A 19,756-nucleotide genomic window follows, 5' to 3' on the forward strand; every position below is an offset into this window, starting at 1 on the left:
GCGTCCTGGAATATGAGGAGAAAATTACTAGAATAAGTCATCAAATTTAAATGATATCTGCATTTAATTTATCAGCAATTCAGCAATATTAATCTCCTAGTTTTAATAATTTTAAAATCTTATAAGATGTCTACACTAGGGAAATCTGGGTGATCAGTCTCATAAATTCTGAAACTACTTCAGAAAAATATAATCAAATGATTTAAAAGGTATCTGGCATGGAGGCACACATCTGTAATCCCTGCCCTAAGGAGGCAGAAGCAGGAGGATCACAAAGTTTTAGGCCAATGTGCAACCAACTAGTTGGGAAAACTGAAAAAAAACCAAATGCCTTAAATGACCCATTGTATGAAATGAAATCACACTCATCTACAACAGGTAGGTGAGCGTGTATTTGCTATTCAAATAGACTGAATTTTTTTTAAATTGAAATGCTGGGGCTGGAGAGATGGCTCGGTGGTTAAGAACACTGACTGCTCTTGCAGAAGACTTGGGTTTAATTCCCAGCACCCACATGGTGGCTATGAACCGTCCTTAACTCCAGTTCCAGGGGAATCCGAAGCCCTCTTCTGACCTCCTCAGCATTGCTCGACATGGGTGCACTCACATACATGCAGACAATACATTCATACACATAAAATAAAAATAATAAATAAAAATTGAAATGCTATAGAAAGATAAATAAGCAGTACATTCCCTTTTGTTTTAAAAGGCTGGCACATAAAACTTAATGACATACAAAACTAAGATGAAAACAAAGAATAAAACTTTGTTTTGAAGGTAAGTTCTCACCATGTACCCCAGGTTGATGCAGAACTCAGAAACCAATTAGCACAGCCCAGGTAACACCACAATGGCAGGTTCAGGAATATAAATCCATGAAGAGGAGGTAACAAAGCATGTGTGGAGGAATTTAGACAGTGAATATGAAATGATTAGTCACATGATTAATGCTAATCACACCTCAGGATAAACCAATGCCTCCAGCAAACAGGGAGAGGGAAGCACTGAGTAACCTAGCTGCAACCAGAATAATTCTTCAAACTTGGGTCTGAGTCTTTTAGCCCCGAACAGAATTACTGTATCTAAAGATACTTTGGGGCTGGAAAGATGGCTAAGTGGTTAAGAGCACTGACTGCTCTTGCAGAGGTCCTGGGTTCAATTCCCAGCACCTACATGGCAGCTAACAACCATCTGTAACTCCACTTCCAGGGGAATCCTATGCTGTCTTCTGACCTCTGAAGGCATTGCACAACATGGGTGCACTTATATACATGCAAGAAATACACTCATACACATACAATTAAAAACTAGTAATAGGGGCTGGAGAGATGGCTCAGGAGATAAGAGCACTGACTGCTCTTGGAGAGGACCCAGTTTCAATTCCCACATGGTGGCTACAAACTGTCATTAACTCCAGTTCCAAGGAAATCCGAAGCCCTCTTCTGACCTCCACAGCACTGCATGACACAGGTACACTCATATACATGCAGGCAATACATTCATACACATAAAATAAAAATAATAAAATATTTTTTTAAAAACTAGCAATAAATAAAACATTAAAGATACTGTTTACCTGACCAGAAGGGTCCAGAAAGTCCTCTGACTTTTCCAGGAACTCAGCAGAGGTGGCTGCCCACTTCCAGAGATGAGCTCCTGGGCGATGAGACCGTGGGACACCAGAGTAGAACAGGTTCCAGTGGATGAATTCACACTGGGGAACATCTGGATACACCAAGTTGCCTTGATGGACCTTGATATATATGACACAATCCATGAATATCAGCGGGCAGACTCTTGGGGTGGGGTGAGGATGGGGAGGGGGCCTAAATATGTTTAAGTTATATTGTATGAAATACACAAAAATTCAATAAACTATGCGTTGAAAATAAGATATTTTTAATACCCAACTCTCATCCCACACTAGAGACTCTATTCTTCTCTATTTTCTTTTCCACACTACCATCCAATCAAATCCAACACAGTATACTCATATCCCATTGACTGTTTTATTGCCTAGCTCACATTAATTAATACTGCTTTTCATATACAAATAACTAGAAATATTTTTCACTGAGAGCAACAGAAACACTAAAAATGTCATGAACATTTGTCTAGTCAAAATAACTACTATATCTATTATGTAACACATGTGTGTACATGTGTGCTTGAGATATGTTCTCACTCTACAATCCAGCCTGCTCTGGAACTATATATGCATCCCAGACTGGCATACGAATCATAAAAATCCTACCTCATCCTTCCAAGGGTTTGAATTACAATTGCTTCCCAGCATGCCTGTTTAAGATTATATATTAAATTACTATGCATAATAATGACATGATAACAAGAGACACTAGCTAATCTGCAAGCATTCATTAATGATGAATGCTGAAAATAGATATGAGTTGATACGTCCAATAGTTGATGTCATCTTAAAGACTATGATAACCTACAGAGGGATTTATCATTGTATTAGTGGTGAGTGAGATACATGTACTCACTATAGGACACAGAAAACAGATTGTCCAAGACTGTGAAAGTTAAGAGAGAATATGTTAGAAAAAAATAGTAAAGGCTCTTGTTTTGCATAGGAAAAACTTGCTGATAGTTGGTGTATAGAAGAAAGAAGGAAAGGTCAATATAGAGACACCGATCTGTGTTCACTATTGCGCTTATTCTGAACACACTATCCTAAAAAGAAAAGCTCAATGTAGTATTGAAAATTCTGTTCCTGAGGCTCTCTCCTGCAGGAAGCCTATGGAATTACTAGTGGACATTCCCTTCGATGGTACCTTGAGGGAAAGGGATTTTTGTTTTCACTTCTGAATATAGCAGAGCAGAGTTTAGAGTCTTTGCACCTCTGCTGTCAAGAAGTGAAATTTGATAAATTTTGTGTCTGCAAAAGCACCTTGAGTTTCCTGGATCTGAAATGCATTGATCACCTGGCAGTTGATCAGGCATCCTGGAATGAAGTCACTAACCTTTTGTCTCAGGTGGCCCACCTGGACCATCTTAGTCTGTCTAAACTCACTTGTAGTTCTTAGAGTGGAAATGTCTTTAAAAACTTTACTACTCTCTTGCAGCTATGGTGAACCTAAAGGAGCTCAATTTGTCTTCATTCTGCCTCACAGATCATCTTGGAAGTGTCTTCAGGTGAGGGCTTAGTATAGGCATTTGGGTTTTCTGAACAGGCAGCTGATTTTTGAAACATGAGAAAATATATTCTCGGATATTCTTAAGCTCCACATAATCCTTTGCTTCTTCTAGCTCAGCATGGGTAATATTATGCTGGGAGTTCAAAAGTAGCCAGGAAAGGAGTGCATTCACATACTGATTAGAAATTCATGATTACAAAACAAGATAGTCAGTCATGTGCAGACATTACTATATGAAGTTGAAAAGAACATGCAGTCCCCCTCCAGCTTTCTAGAGATGAAGAGGATGAATTGAGTTGGAGAAAGATGTTATGCTTTACATCATGCACACTTACCCATACTTCATAATGTCCGGTCATTTTGCTAATCTGATACCCCTAAACTTTAGCCTGTGAATGTAGAGGCTGTCAGTAAGGGATGGGCCAAAGGAATTTTCAGAAAATTGGTTGACACTCTGTCCTATCTCCACTAAATAGTTAAACTAGTTCCATGTTTGATTATGTTGTAATTACTATTTTCTGTGGATTAATATTCTCACCATTCTTTCACACAGTTCTCTATAAGCATATATTGTGAACATTCTCCAGTTTAAAATACTTTTCTTCAGAGTGGAAATTTATTTTTCCTAGTGCACACATCTACTAAGTGCATGTAAGCCCACAATGTTAGCTACTGCAAATTATTTGTGCAAAATACTTTATTCTAGATTCATAGGTTTAGTTTGGCTCATACAATACTCATTATTCAGAAATACTTTTCTGTGTTCTCCCCACAGAGTCCTGCCATCTGGTTTGGAATGCTTGAATCTGCCTTTCTGTGTACTGTCTTACAATGGCTTCAAATTTCTGTCCCAGTGCCCTCAGGAAAATTATCTAAAGCTGTTCAATTTCAGTAACAACTCAGTATATTCAGAAGATTGTGAGTCCCTTCAGGATCTGCTGGAAAAATCTCAGGTACCCTGAAGCATCTGGAAATAAATAATTTCATTTTATCAGATTCCACAACTGCTGTTCTGTTCCTAGCACTAAGCCACTCCTTCCAACTCTGTGTAGCTTTGCTTCAATCTCCATCACTATGTCTATGCTCAAGAGAATTCTGCAGCACTTAACACCCTTAAAGGAGCTGAAATATGTGATTTAGTGTATCCCAGTGTACTGCTGTGTAAGATGGCATTTTCAAGGCAGTTTTGAGCAACAGAATCTTGCTGATGTTCCAGCACAATTGAACACATGCTGGAGGTGGCCCAGAGGAATGACATGAACTGGGTCACTTACTCTGATTATATTCAACAGGCAAACAGAATTTCAACCTGACATACACCCTTTAAAAATATATTTTATTGTGTTTTAAGTTTTGTGTATGAGCGTATTGCCTGCATGCAGTTAGGTGAACCCTTGTTGTGCATTGCCTGAGGAGGTCAGAACAGCGTCAGATTCCCCTGGAGCTGCAGTTACAGATGGTTGTTAGCTGCCATGTGGGTACTGGAAATCAAACATGGGTCCTCTGTAAGAGCAGCCAGTGCCTTTAAACGGTGAACCATCTCCAGTGCCCTGATTTGTGCCCTTTAAGCATTTGATGCTCTCTTCTGGCTCCCAAAGCCTCCATACATAAGATAGATATGTTGTATGAATCTGTAGTTAGGAAGTGTGGGAGACAGACTTGAGCCTAGGGTGATATTGCAACTGTCAGGGTCATGTGGTTTCCAGGAATCCAGGCTCTGTAATCTGAAACCCAGTATGCTAATGAGGCATCCTACCTTCTATTCTGTGATAGGATGTTGAGTCTGTTATGCTAATAGGATGATGCTAATAAGGTATCCTACTTGCTGTACTGTGATAGGATGCTAAACCTGTTATGCTAATGAGGTATCCTACTTGCTGTGCTGAGACTGGACCACTACCCCTATATAAGTTTGTGCCTTCCTGTAATAAACCAGACCTGTGTCACTGAACCTGGTCTCCTGTGTCTGAATACAGCTCCGCTGACACAGTCTCCTCACCAGCCCTGGGGTCCGGGACCAGGCAGAAGCAGTGATGACAAGAGGCAGCACAGGGCAAGGAGAAGAGCTCCCTTAGCGCCGATGGAACAAAAGAGCAGCCTCAGCCCAGGGCAGGTGGAGGAGCAGCCTTGACGCCTGTGAGAACAAAGGAGCGGCACCCACGAGAATGGAGGAGCGGCCGCCGCTGGCAGTGACCGCAAGAAAGTATGGGTGTGTAACTGATATCTATAAAAGAATAACTCTAAGAAGAAAATGGAGGAATTCGAGAGCTCCTATGTGTTTCTCATCTATTGTTCTTGATATACTTCATCTTACCTACTCTAAAGTTTTGGGTGTATGTATGGAGTGACAAAGTCATGGTATATCATACTTCTGTCCATACAGATTGATTTACTTATAATTACTTCACACCAGTCTTGAAAATCTACACTTTTATGGATATATTTACGGAGGAAGGAAGTGGTTACTGAAGTCAACACTTTTATTCTCTGTTTTATTAAGCTTCTCATATTTAAATCTGTCTTCAGTTGCTTATTGGAGCCAACTGGATTTAACAGTGGAGAAAAAAAATCTATGCCCACTGCCCATGGATGTCTGCATTGCTACCTTCTTTCCTGCTGTAGCTCAGTTCTGTATTTTTCATATGCATTGATCAAGCTCAGGATATTATTATCAATAGCAAGAATGAAGAGTCAGCTATGACAAGGTTTCTACCTCAAGCCATTCTGAAGTCAATTGTTTATCTGTTCTTCCACTGTTTCTTAGTGAATTTTGCAGTATTATTTAACCTTTTTGTACTCCATATTTTGTTTTCCTTGTTCTTGTTACATGCCCTGTTCAATAAAAATTAATGTCTATATTGTTATATCTCTCAACTGAGATCATGGTGTAGCAAACCAAGAGGGCATGCCCTAGGGCAAGATGGACCTGAAGCTTTAAAAGTCCAGGTTACAAACTCTGTTAAAGGAAGGGCGCTAAATACAGCAGCTCTCAAATCCCTGTCTCATAGAACACTGCTGTGACTAGCAGGGAACAAGTGGCTGGTCAAAAGTTTAAACTTCTTGCTCTGAAGGAGAATAGCTTAGCCAACAGCCCTTAGAGAAATAACTCCTGCTCAGTAACAAAAAAGATTGGGCCAAGTTAAAAGTTTACTATGCTTTTTGTCCTAAGAAAAGAAAACATTGTGGCCAATAAATTACCACATAGGCACTGGTAACCCTGAGTAAAAGTTCAAACATCCTGCTTTACAAACAGCCCCTAGCTAGTGCCAACTAAAAGCTATATGTCCTGTTTCTCATCTGATTGTGCCCTAAATCTTTGTATGTAACTGCCAAATCCCACGTGACTTCCTGTTCCTTTTATTGTATAAAAAAACCACTGAATTTTTTTGAGAAACTTGACTTCCTGTAAAATAGCCCATGTCCCAGGGCCAGACCCTGTACCTTCTGATCTCGCCATCACAGGACAAGGCCCTCTATATGGCAACCCCCACATCATGTTTTAAATGTTGCCACATTAGTGGCTTTCTCTCCCTTCAGTTTGTCTCCCTTCTAACATTATGCACAATACCTGTGAAAACAAATTCACAAGGAGGAAAGTTTACTTTGCCACTTGTGGAAGTGTTGTTCCACCATTCTTTGTTCCATTGTCTTGGAACTTTGTTCAGGAAGAAGAACCTAAAAGAGACTGGCAGAGGAAGATCTTCTCACCTTATGATCAAGAAACACAGAGAGAAGGAACATTTTGTCCCTGTATACCCTTCAAGAGTGTGACTACAGCAATCTATATCCTTGAATCAGCCTGTTTAAAAGTTTCTAATATAGACATGGAGCCACATGAACTGTGAAGTCCACCTGTATCAGCTATACTTTCCTCTTAGGTATTATCATCAAGAGAATTCATAAATAATGACTGATGCCTAATCTATAGTGGCATGGAAAGAGCAGAATGCTCAGTGACTCAAACCTAAGAGACAAATAAATCATACAGTTACAATATCACTTGAATTCAACAACTTTAATAGTATAATAATGCACTCTTTATAGTTGTTGATGGCTTTGATGATGAAGATGCAATGCTGATGTAGTCCAGGTTCTGAAATAATGCTGGAAAAGGCTGTTAACAAAAGTTAGAGGGTGTGGAATGGCACCCCACGAATCAAGTACTGAATTGTCTCATCCAAAGTGTACAGTGGAGGTTGATTAATAGGTGTCACTAGCTGGCTTACCTCTCAATGCATGCATAGAGGCCTAGTGACAAGCATAAATTGAAAAGAAGCTTCAATGAATGTTTAATTGTTTTCTGCTCATTCTCCTCCAGGTGGGAGGAGGAAGGAATGATTTCATGAAGGGGAAGCATGGAGCCCTGAATTTCGATTCAAAGGGTAACACAACTATGAATGTGAAGTCAAGGTGGTACCAGTTTAATCGGGTAGCCTCCAGAAGAAGTACAGAAGAACCTTTATCCATCAGAAAAAGTTGCTGTAATGGGCTTGGGCCGTCACATGCAAGTTAAAATATAAATATAAATATGATGCCTTGTTTACCAAGTGGGCACTTCTCTCTCTTTTCTTTCCACATCTCTGATTTTATCCCTCTTCCACAACAGCTATACCAATGGCACTAGTGTAAAAATCTTTCTGTTTTGTTTTAGGAAGCTGGGGACTGCGTCTCATTTAACTGGATCTGATATAGAAAACCATGAAATGTTCAAATTTACCTATTTCTAATGTACTATTCATCAACATGGAGGACATTCACATTCTTGTGAAACCTTCAGCACAATCCATCTCCAGAACATTTTTCTCATCTCTAACTGAAACTCTTTATCATTGAATAATATCTCCCCCTTCCATCCGTTCCTAAATCCTTGATGACAATTATTTCACTTTGTCTATTTAGTTTCACTATTTTATTTCATACAAAAGGACTAATGTGTTTGTATTCTTCATATCAATGTTATTTGTCTGGAATAAAATTTTCAAGTTTCTTTTTTCTTCTGTTTTTCTAAAAAATGCAATTAAAATTTGGGATTTCATTGAATCTTTAGATTGCTTTTGATACGATGGACATTTTCACAGTGTTAATGCTTCTAATCCACGAGCATGGAATGCCTTTCCATCCTCTCTTGTCTTCCTTAATTTCTTTCATCTACACTTTAAATTTTCATTGTAGAGGCATTTCACTTCCTTTTCCCAAGATATTTTAGGTTTTCTTTTTGAGGATACTGGGAATTAGATTTTTCCTTCGTTTCTTTCTTACTTGTTCGTCATTGGTATATAGGAAAGCTACTAATTTTTCTTTATATATTCTGCCAAATTGATGAGTGCATCCATCAATTTCAATCATTCACTGGTGGAATCTTATGTGTTACTTATGTATAGGATCATTCCATCTGCAAATAGAGAGACTTTGATGTATTTTCTGCTTTGCATTCTTTTTTAATACAATTTTGGAAGATTTCATACAATAAGTTTTGATAATATTCAGACTCCCTCCCCTTCTGCACCCTCCCCTACTGTTCTCCACCCTATTTCATGTACTCTGTATATAAATATATGTATATATAAATGTATATTTATTTAAAGGCCTATTGAGTCTCAATTGTATTCGCAAATGCCCTTTGGTATGGGTCCATCCACTGAATTCTGGTTAACTTATCCAGTGTCACACCTTTACAGAAAACTGACTTTCACTCTTCCACCTCCTATCAGTTGTGATAGTTCCTCAACTACTATTGAGGATTCTTACCCACATTTCCACGTCTATGTTATGATTTTGTATGGCAGAAATGTGATAAAAATGTCCTACTCAGGGATAAGCAGTCTGCATCTCTTATTCATTGCCCATTGACTAGTTGTAGGTCTTGAAGTTAATCACTGTCAACTCCATGAGAAAGGTTCTCTAGTGAGAGTTGAGAGATGCCTTAATCTATGGGTATAACAATAATTCATTAGGAATCCGTTTATTGCTATGCCTATTTAGCAAAATGATAGTAGTAGGTTTTCCACTATGGCCAATGACCTGTCTAGCCACAGGTTTCTAGGAAGTATATCAGTGTCAGATATAGGCTCCATCTTATGGAGTGGACTTCAAATCCAACCCGAAAGTGATTGGTTACTCCCATAACATCTGTGCCACTACTGCACCAACAGGCATACCTTGCCAGGCTAGTTGTAATTGCAGGTCTCAAGATTCACAACTGGGCAAGATTGATGATTAATTTAACCTTACTTCTAGCATGCATACTACCTTCCAGCACTATGAAATCTAGGTAGTAGTGATGAAGCTTTGAGGTCAATACCAGTTTGAATTCTCCTTGTTTGTTCTGCAGTATATATATATATATATATATATAGTGTTGCTAGAAATACACTCTTACCATGAAGTTCTGGTTGGTAACTAAGAGCAAGGGCAATGACCAGTATTGTTTTAGGATATATGGAACCCTTGCACAACAGCTTCCATAGAAGGATTCTATTCCTGACCATTGGGCTTTTTGTTTTCTAGCCTGTGTTTTTTTCTAGTAGCAGAACTGTCTCCCTATTATAGGGTGTTCTGGATAGCTTTAGTGTCAACTTGACACACCTCAGTTGAGAAAGCCTCAATTGGAGAATTGCCTCCATTGGACTGGCCTATGGTCATGTCTGTGGAGCATCTTCTTGATTATTGAGTAATGTGGGAGTGCCCAGCACACTGTAGGTGGTGCCCCCCCTGGGCATTTGGGCCTGTGTTGCATAATAAAGCAGGCTGAGCAGGGACAAGGGGAGAAAGCCAGTAAGCAGCATTCCTCCATGGCTTGTGCTTCATCTCCTGTCTCCAGGTTCTTCCCCTGAGTTCCTACCTTGGGTTCCCTGATGAACTGTGACCTGGGAGATGAAAGCAAAATAACCCCTTTCCTCCCCAAGTTTGTAATGATCAGAGTGTCTTGTCACAGCAATGGAGAAACAAACCAGGACAGAAATTGGTACCAGAGAGTGGGGCACTGCTGTTACAGACCTGACATTGGAGGATTGTGGGTGTTTGGAACTTTGGACTGGAAAAGCCATTGAGTACTCAGAGTTTGTTGTTGTGTAACTTGGAACAGTTATGCTGAAAGAGTTGTAAATGATGGAGGCCTGGCTTGTGAAGCTTCAAATCAAAGCAGAGAATATCAGGGCTGTTTGTGTGATATTTTGAATTGAGAATCTGTGGGTTCTGGTCAACTGAGGCTGAAGAATCAGCTTTGATTAAGAATAGACCAGAACCTGAAGTAAAACCTTTGTTTTACTGGGACAATTGATGCTGGTTAGCTGTGCATGAAATATCAGCTGTAAGTAAGAAAAGACCAGCTTCAGGGTGGTGAAATCTTCTGGGGAGGTATTACCTTAGGGCCAACACACAGAGGGGATCCAAGCCTCCATCTCGAGCTGGAAGCAGGCCTTGGCAATGTGTAAGAGTCTCCTGCATGGTTGTGGTGATGAAAGTGTGAAGGGGCTATAGAGGGCAGCTGAGACTTGGCACCCTGAGAAGTCAGGAAAAGCTATTGGTGTAAATGAAGACTACGTTGCAGTTAAGACCCCAGAATTGAAGGGGTCATGGCATGGAGAGAATCTGAGGCATTTCACCATAAGAGGCCAGAAGAGGCCATTGTTGAGAGTGCAACCTCAGGCTCAGTGGAGACCCCAGCGTTCTGGAGATGCTGGGACCATGAGACAACCACCAAGGACAGCAGTAGGTGTGGAATGGAACTAGTTTGGATCTGCTCTGCAAGACAAGCTGTGTGTGCCATGGACAGCAGAGTCAGAGGTGGTGCTGCCAAAACCCTTTGTAGCCCAGAAGATCATGAATGAATCCCAGATGTCCAGCCTTGAGCTACTTTGCTGAACTTTGATTTTGCTTAGGTGTGCCTGATTCTTCCCTTTGAAATAAGACAGTACTTGTTTTGGATTTTACAGAAGCCCACAGTTAAGAGACTTTTAAAAGAGACTATGGACTTTTAAGTGTTTGGATTTTTCATGGGCTGTGGGTCTTGGGGACAAGAATTGGAAAGGCTATAGTTTAATAGTGATGTGTTTGTGTGTCAAATTGACAAGGGGTCAATTGTGCTGGATAGCTTTAGGGTCAACTTGACACATCTGGGTTGAAGGAGCCTCAATTGGGAATTACATTCATTGAACTGGCCTGTGGCCATGTCTGTGGGGTATCTTCTTAATTGTTGAGTGATGTGGGAGGGCCCAGCCCACTGTGGGTGGTGCCACTCCTGGACAGGTGGGCCTATGTTGCATAAGAAAGCAAGCTGAGCAGGGGACAGGGGAGCAAGCTAGTAAGCAGCATTCCTCCATGTCCTGTGCTTCAGCTCCTGCCTCCAGGTTCCTGCCATCAGTTCCTACCTTGGGTTCCTCGATGAATTGTGACCCAGGAGATGTAAGCCAAATAAACCCTTTGCTCCCCAACTTGGTATTGATCAGAGTATTTTGTCACAGCAATGGAAAAACAAACTAGAACATAGTCTAACCTCATTTAATCTCTTTTTATATTGTATATGTATATACTTTTAGACACTTCCACAGTGGTAGATTTCCATATGGCTTTTTACCATAAGTGTCAGTTATCCTTCCCAGTTATCCTTCCCAATACTTCCTTTTCTTATCTACCTTTCAATTCCCCATAACATTTAACCCTTACTACTTCATCATTCCCCTTTCCTCCTTTATAACTTAGCATTCTGTCACCCCTCTCATGAGGCCCCCTTACTATAGCTATCCTTATTAATTTCTTGATCTCTATAGATTTTCCATTTGAAACACATATATCCAAAGGCTGAAATATGTGTATCTAAGGATTCAATGTGATCATCCACTTACAAGAGAGAACATAAAACAGTTTTCTTTCAGGGTATGTGTTACTTCCCTCCTGATGATTGTTTCCAGTTCAATTCATTTCCCATGAATTTCATAACATAGTTTTTCTTAACCAGTGAATGATATTCCTGTGTGTAAATGTAACATACACTCATTATCCATTCATCAGTTGATGGACATCTAGGTTCTCTCTATTTCATTGATATTTTGAATAGAGCTATAATAAACAGCCATGAGCAGTTATGTGTGTAGTAGGAAATAAAATCCTTTGGATATATGTCCAAGAACAGTGTGACAGGAGGATCATATGGTAGGCCTTTTATAGTTTTTTAATGTATATGAGTGTATTGCTTATTGTATGTAAATGTACCTGTGTCATACAATGCCCTCAGAGGTCAGAAGAGAGCATTGGATTCCCCTGGAACTGGAATTACAGATGGTTGTTAGCCACCATGTGGATGCTGGTAATCAAATCTGGGTCCTCTGCAAGAGCAGACAGTGCTTTTAACTTCCAAGCCATCTCTCTAGCCCCTATTTGTAGTTTTAGAAAATTTTTAAATTCTATTAATTTTTATTTTTAATGTGTATGAGCATTTTGCCTGCATGTATTTAAGTGCACCACACACATGAAGTATCCATAAATGCCAAAAGAGGGTGTCAGATCCCCTGGAATTAGAATTATGGATGGTTACTAGCTGCCATGTGGGTGCTGGAAATGGGACCCAGGTCCTCTTCAACAGAAGCTAGTGCTCTCAACCACTGAGTCATCTCTCCAGCCAACTAATTCTAGCTTTATGAGTAATATCTATTCTGATTTCCATAGTGGCTGTACTAGTTTACTGTCAGCAGTGAATACACACATCCCTAACAGCATTTGTCATCTTTGTCTTTTTGGATCTTAGTCATTCTGACCAGGGTAAGAGGAAATCTCAAAGTAATTTAATTTGCAATTCTCTGATGACTAAAGATTTTAAATGTTTTAAAAAGTATTTATCCACCATGTTTCCTCTTTTGAGAATTGTGTATTTACTTCCTTCCTCTAATTTATAATTGGGTTGAGTTTTTTAGGACATTTAGTTTATCTTCTTTGTATATTCTAAATACTAACCCTCTCTCAGATTTATTGCTAGTAAAGATTTTTTTCCCATTCTTTAAGTTGTCCTTCACTTGCATTTTAATGAGGTTTCAATTGTTAATTACTGGACTTAATGCTTCTCATGTATAAGTCCTGTTCCTAAAGTCATTTTTTGTGCCTATGAGTACCAGTGTATTCCGTACTTTTTCCTCTATCAGATTCAAGGTATCAGTTTTATGTCAATGTCCTTGATTGATTTGGAGTTTAATTCTGTGCAGGGTGAGAGATAGGGGCCTAATTTCATTCTTCTATGTGTAGCTTTTCAGTTTAACCAGCACCATTTGCTTACATGATATCTTTTCTCCAATGTGACTGCTTTGACCCATTTTCAAAGATCAGATGGCTGTAAGTGCATGAACTTAAATCTGGGTCCTCTGTTCTATTCCACTGATCAATGTGTCTGTTTTCATGCTGTTTTGATTACTATAGCTTTATAGTGAGTATAATTAGAGGTCAGGGATGGTAATTCCTTCAGCAGTTCTTTTATTATTCTGGATTGTTTTGACTGCCCCAATTTTTTGTATTTCTATATAAAATTTGAGATTATGTTTCAACTTCTTTGAAGAATTTTGTTGGAATTTTTATGGGTATTGCATTGAATTTGGAGATTTCTTTTGGTAGGGTGGCCATTTTCAGAATATTAATCTTATCCATCCATGAGCGTGGTAGCTCTTTCCATCTTCTGGCATCTTCAGTTTTTTTCTTCAATGATTCAAGTTTTATTCTATAGGTTTTTCATCTTTAGTTCTATTTATTCTGAGATATTTAAAATTTTTCAAGGCTATATTAAACGGGATTTTTCTCTGCTTTATTTCTGTCCATGTCTGTTGGTGTATAAGAAGGCTATTGATTTATGTGTGTTAATTTTTTTACCCTGCTACTTTGTTGGATGTATTTATCATCTCTAGGAGTTTTCTGTAGAGATTTTATGGTATTTTATATATAATATCTTATCATATGCAAATAAAGATAATTTGACTTCTTCCTTTACACTTTGTATCCTTTTATATCATTCACTGGTCTTATTTCTTCAGATAAGACTTCAAGCCCAATTTTGAACAAGGATGGAGAGAGTGGACACCTTTGTTTCATTACTGATTTTAATGGAAATGATTTGAGTTTTCCTGTACTTAGTATGGTGTTGGCTGTGGGTTTGCTGTATATTGCCTTTTTTGTTGAAGTATGTCCCCAGAATCCTTAGATTCTCTAGGACTTTTATCATGAAGGGATACTGGATTTTGATCAAAGGCCTTTATCTGCATATAACAATATGGCTATGTGGTTTCTGTCCTCCAGTCTTTTTATGCAATGGGTTACATTTATGGATTCATGTATGTTGAATCATCCTTGCATTTCTGGGATGAAGTCTACTTGACGATGGTGGATAATCATCTTATGTGCTCTTGCATTCAGTTTGCAAGTATTTTGGTGAATTTTTGAGTCTATATTCATCAGAGAGGTTGACCTATAATTTTCTTTTCTTGTTGGATCTTTGTCTGGTTTTGGTACCAGGGTAATACTAGCTTCATAAATACAATTTGGAATTGTTATAAATTGTTCCAAAATTGTTCTATTTTATGGAATAAGTTGATGAGCATTTGTATTAGCTCTTTTTTGAGGGTTTGATAGAATTCTGTGCTGTAAGCATCTGATCCTGTTCCTCTTTAGTTAGGAGATTTTTAGTTACGGCTTCTATCTCATTGGTTTCTATAGGTCTATTTAAATTGTTTACCTCATCTTTGCTATATTTTGGTAGGGTATATACCTAGCGATTTATCTATTTCTTTTAGATTTTTTTCAGTTTAGTTCAGGATAGGTTTTAAACGTATTTTCTTATGCTGGGCATGGTAGTGCACACCTTTAATCTCAGCACTTGGGAGGCAGAAGCTGGCAGACCTTTGTGAGACTGAGGAAAGCTGGTCACCGCAGTGAATTCCAGATCGCTTGGGGCAACAGGAGACCCTGTCTCAAAAAGACAAAAAAAAATTGTGATTCTTTTCATTCCTCAGTATCTGTTTTTAATTCCCTATTCATCTCTGATTTTATTAATTTATATCCTCTCTCTATTTCTTTTGGATAATTTGACTAGAAGTTTGTGAATATTGTTAATCTTTTCAAAGAACTCAATCTTCATACCATTGATTCGTCACATACTTTTTCATTTCTATTTCATTTATTTCAGTCAAGATTTTGATTATCTCTTTTCATGTACTCCTTCTGGGTATTGATCTTATTTTTCGAAGGTCTTCAGGTACATCATTAAGTTATTAATATGAGATGTTTCTAATTTTCTAATGCAGGCACTAATTGCTGTAAGTATTCTTATTAGGAACAACTTCATTGGATCTCATAGAATTAGTTATGTTGTTTTTCCATTTTCATTTAATTCTAGGAATTATTAAATTTCTTTATTTCTCTTTTGACTCAATTTTCATTCTGCAGTGTGCTGTTTAGATTCCATGAGTGTGTGTATTTTTTTCATTTATATTGTTGTTTATATCCAATTATCTTAAATTTCAATTATCTTAAATTTATTGAGACTAATGTGCTTCATTTTGGAGATATTTCCATGGCCTACTGAGTAGAAAGTTATTGTTTGGTGTTTGGGTAGAATGTTCTATAAATGCCTATTAAGTACATTTGCTATATGATGCTAATTAACTCCAGGGTTTCTCTGTTCAATTATTTTCTGGATGGCCTCTCTGTTGATGAGAGTGTTATACTAAAGTCACCCACTATCACAGTGTTGGAGTCAATCTGCGATTTAAGATAGGAGTATATTTTCATGAAATTGGGTCCCTCTGTGTTTGGTGCATGTTTTCAGGATTGTTTTATATCTTGGTGAATTTTTCCTTTAGTGAATATGAACTAAAGATACATTTAAGCAAGATTGTAATACTTTTTTGTGAATTTTTTCTTTAATGAGTTTGAAATATCCTTTCCTATATCTTCTGACTAGTTTAAGTTTGAAGTCTATTTTGTCAAATACTAGTTTATCTTTCCCTGCTTGCTTCTTAGTTCCACTTGCTTGGAAAACCATTTTCCAGTCTTTTATCCTAAGGTGGCATCAATCATTGATGGTGAGGTATCTTTCTTGGAAGCAGCAAAAAGATGAACTCTATTTTCTAATTCTATCATTTATATTCTGTCTTTTTTTTAAATTGTATATATTATTTTTATTTTATGTGTATGGGTGTATTGCCTGCAAGAACATTTGAGTCATGCAATGACCATGGAGGTCAGAAGAGGGTGTTAGATTCCCCCAGGACTGGGGTTATGGACTGTTGTTAACTGTCATGTGGGTGCTGGGAATTGAAAGCAGATCCTGGGCAAGAGCAGCCAGTGTTCTTAACCTCTGAGTCATCTCTCCAATCCCTAGTCTCTGTCTTTTGATTAGGGAAATGAGACAGTTAATATTGAGAGTTATTACTGACCATTGTTTATTTATACATATCTTCTTGTTGCACAGTTGACATTTTCTTTTATATCTTTTGGTTAATTGTTCAGAAATTGCTTATTTATTCCTTGTGCTCTCTTGGGTGTGTTTAATCTTCTCTTCAGAGGGTAGTATTCCTTCTAGTATGCTCTGTATAGCTGGTTTAGTGAGCATAAACTCTTTAAGTATGTTTTTATCATGGAATGTTTTCCTTTCTCTTTCTACAACATGCAATACTTTTGTTGGGTATCATATCCTGGATTGGTATCTGTGGTATTTAAGAATTTATACAACATCAGTCCATGCTCCCTTGGTTTTCAGAATCTGCACTGAAAAGTCATGTATTATTTTGATAGGCCTGCCTTTATATGTGATCTGTTCTTTCTCTATTCTGATTTTCAATATCCTTACTTTGTTCTGTAACTTAGTCTTTTGATTATTACATGATGTGGGGAGTTTCTTTCCTTCTCTGTTTGGTATTCTGTATGCCTCTTGGACCTTGATGCTCATCTCCTTCCTTATGATTCAACAGTTTTCTTTTATGATTCTGCTGAATATATTTTAATGTGCCCTTGATTTGGATTTTTCTCTTCCTTCTACACCTATAATTCATAGATTTGGTTATTTATCATATCCCAAAGTTCCTGTACATTCTGTTTCAAGATTTTTTTCAGACTTAACATTTCTTTGAATGATTCAATTCCTATACTTTGTTTTGAGTCTTGACATTCTCTATTCCATGTGATTCATTCTACTGGTCAGAATTTTCACAAAGTTTTTTGTTGTTGTTGTTTATTTCACTGAATGAGTTTCTCATTTAAAGTCTTATTTCAGTTTGTCTTTTTTTCAGAGAAATACTAATTGTTAAATTTTATTTTCATGTCTTGAATTTCTTTATTTCATTCAGCCAATTTGTGTGTGTGTGTGTGTGTGTGTGTGCATGCGTGTGTTTACAGCCTTCATTCCAGAGTTTATGCATGCCCTCTTTGAGTTTGTTAAACATGTTTATAATCACTATTTTGAAATCATTGTTTTGTGCCTCAAGCAAGTTGCTTTTCTCAGGAGACATTGCAGTGGGTATACTGATTTCTAGAAGAGATATATTGTTTTGAGTTTTCATACTTTTCATATTTTTGTGGCTAGACCTAGGCATCTAGATTTAGGTTGTTGGTAGTGTTTCCTGGTATTGGTATCTTGTCTCACCATTGTTGAGCAGATGTTTGAATCTTTCTTAGCTCTTTCCTCAGTGTGTCAGGAGGTGGACTAGCTGAACTGTGCTTAGTGTTCAATCTTGTGGTAATTCTGTGTTGATGCGTGAATGATGTGTCAATCTTGTTTCCCCCGTGGCTGGGGATATGCAAATTCCAACCAAGGAGCAAATCTTCTATAGAGTTAGATTTTCAATGCCAGTCTTCAGAAGTCTATGGAAGACTGACATGGTTCTACAGGTGGTCCTTTGATGGTAGGAGTTGGAGTGACAGTAGAAGGGAATAGTGCTCCCTGGGGGCCAAGAGGTATATGTCACACTGATCTCAGCTGGAGGTAGGTGAGTTTGAGGCCAGGTTGGAGGTTGCTAACTAGGTTGGAGGTCTCAGAACAAATAATAGACTCTGTTGCAGGTGGGTGGTTGGGAGAGGGAGACAGTCCTGAGTCCTCAGAACCATAATTTTGATGGCATTTAGATGCCTTGGTATTGCTCTCTTGCAGGAGTGTTAGAGTTCAAGATCACTGGGAAAAGACCACTCAGACTCAAAAAGTTCTGAATCAGCAAAATTCATTTACACTTGCCAGCCAACTGCAGCCCTAGCTCAGGAGTAGAAATTGCAGTCCCGAATGGGAAGGGGGTGAGAGTTTTTAAAGGAAAAAGCCACAATTATTTCACTTCTGTGGAATTTGCAGCTGTGCTGCTTAAGGGCTTACTTCCTTCTGCACATAGCAATAACCAAGTTGTACAAAAACAAGAAAAAGCAGTCACAAAAGCCAGATAAGCCTCAACTGGAGTCTCCCAAGATTGTATGGGTGTGTTCCTCTGGGGTCATCTCTTCTTGGAACTGCTGGCCCCACACCAGGATAGGGTCCGGGATGGCTCACCAACATGGTGATCTTACACAAAATGGAGGAGCTCAGGCTATCACATTTCCCACTGGCTCCAGGACATGAGTCAAACCACTGACTCATTCTGATTTAGTGACTCACATTGGGTCCTCAGAACCATAATTTTGATGGCATTTAGACGCCTCTTGATTTATCTGGTTAGACAAGTCATGGGCCCACTGTAAAGGCTAGGAGGAGTATTACCAGAGGCCCAACAGCAACAGTTGTCAAGGTGTTAGGCCATGGGGACCAGGAGAATAATGAGTAGTACCAATTGGAGGGTGTCTGTCTTTTTCTTTTTATTTTTGTTTAACCAAGGCTAGAGTTTTCCTAATTACTCTCGAATTATTGGCTTAAAACAAGCCTCACCTAAAGCTGCATACAAGTCCCCTTCCTTTAGGAACAGTAAGTCCAGCCCCCTTCTGTTCTGTAGTACCATTTCAGCTAGGGAGTCAACATCTCTCTCCAGCTGCCCAATGGAGTCCTGTAGGTGTCCAATATCTCTGTCTGAGAGCTTAGAAGCCTAAGATTTTTATTACCCATGGATAGGGCAGTTGCACCCAAGGCAGCATAACCTGCAATGCCTGGTCCCACAATGAGGGGGAAAAGAATGGTGGCAGAACTTTTCTTGGCCCTTGAGAGACCTGGCTTAAGGTGGAAGTGCTCCCGCCCTTCCTCCCTGCAATAGAGATAAACCTGGGGGAGAACATGGACTAATATGCACATGTCTCCATGGTGAAAGCCCCATTCTAGCTATTTTGCAGTCATACATTTTGTAGTCACACATTTAGTAAGTTTGAAGGTGCATGTTATGCAGTTTCAGGGACTTGAAAAAAATTTGTGTTTCCTGTGAACTTATAGGGCTATATGATATTCTAATATCCACTCCCCACAGAGGTAAGCTTTAAAGTTTTAGGGATTAGACAAGAGCTCTCAAATGCTTTTGGCATTTCTGGACTTTGATATACAATGGGCTGTAAGAGGCCTAAGGACACTTTGGCTTTTAGCCATGAAAGAAACTGGAAATATTTCTTTTGGGGTCTTTTCACCCTAACTGCCTAGCCAATTTCTACCTCCTATTCTTATCATA

The 19,756-nt window shown here is 38.7% G+C and overlaps 1 pseudogene; it reads left to right on the forward strand.

Moving 5' to 3' along the window:
• The first annotated feature begins 1,666 nt into the window (after positions 1–1,666).
• LOC103724744 lies at positions 1,667–4,474 on the forward strand (annotated as a pseudogene).
• Positions 4,475–19,756: the final 15,282 nt, after the last annotated feature.

Source organism: Nannospalax galili, unplaced genomic scaffold, assembly GCF_000622305.1.
Source record: "Nannospalax galili isolate Female #2095 unplaced genomic scaffold, S.galili_v1.0 scaffold1188, whole genome shotgun sequence".
Classification (NCBI taxonomy): domain Eukaryota; kingdom Metazoa; phylum Chordata; class Mammalia; order Rodentia; family Spalacidae; genus Nannospalax; species Nannospalax galili.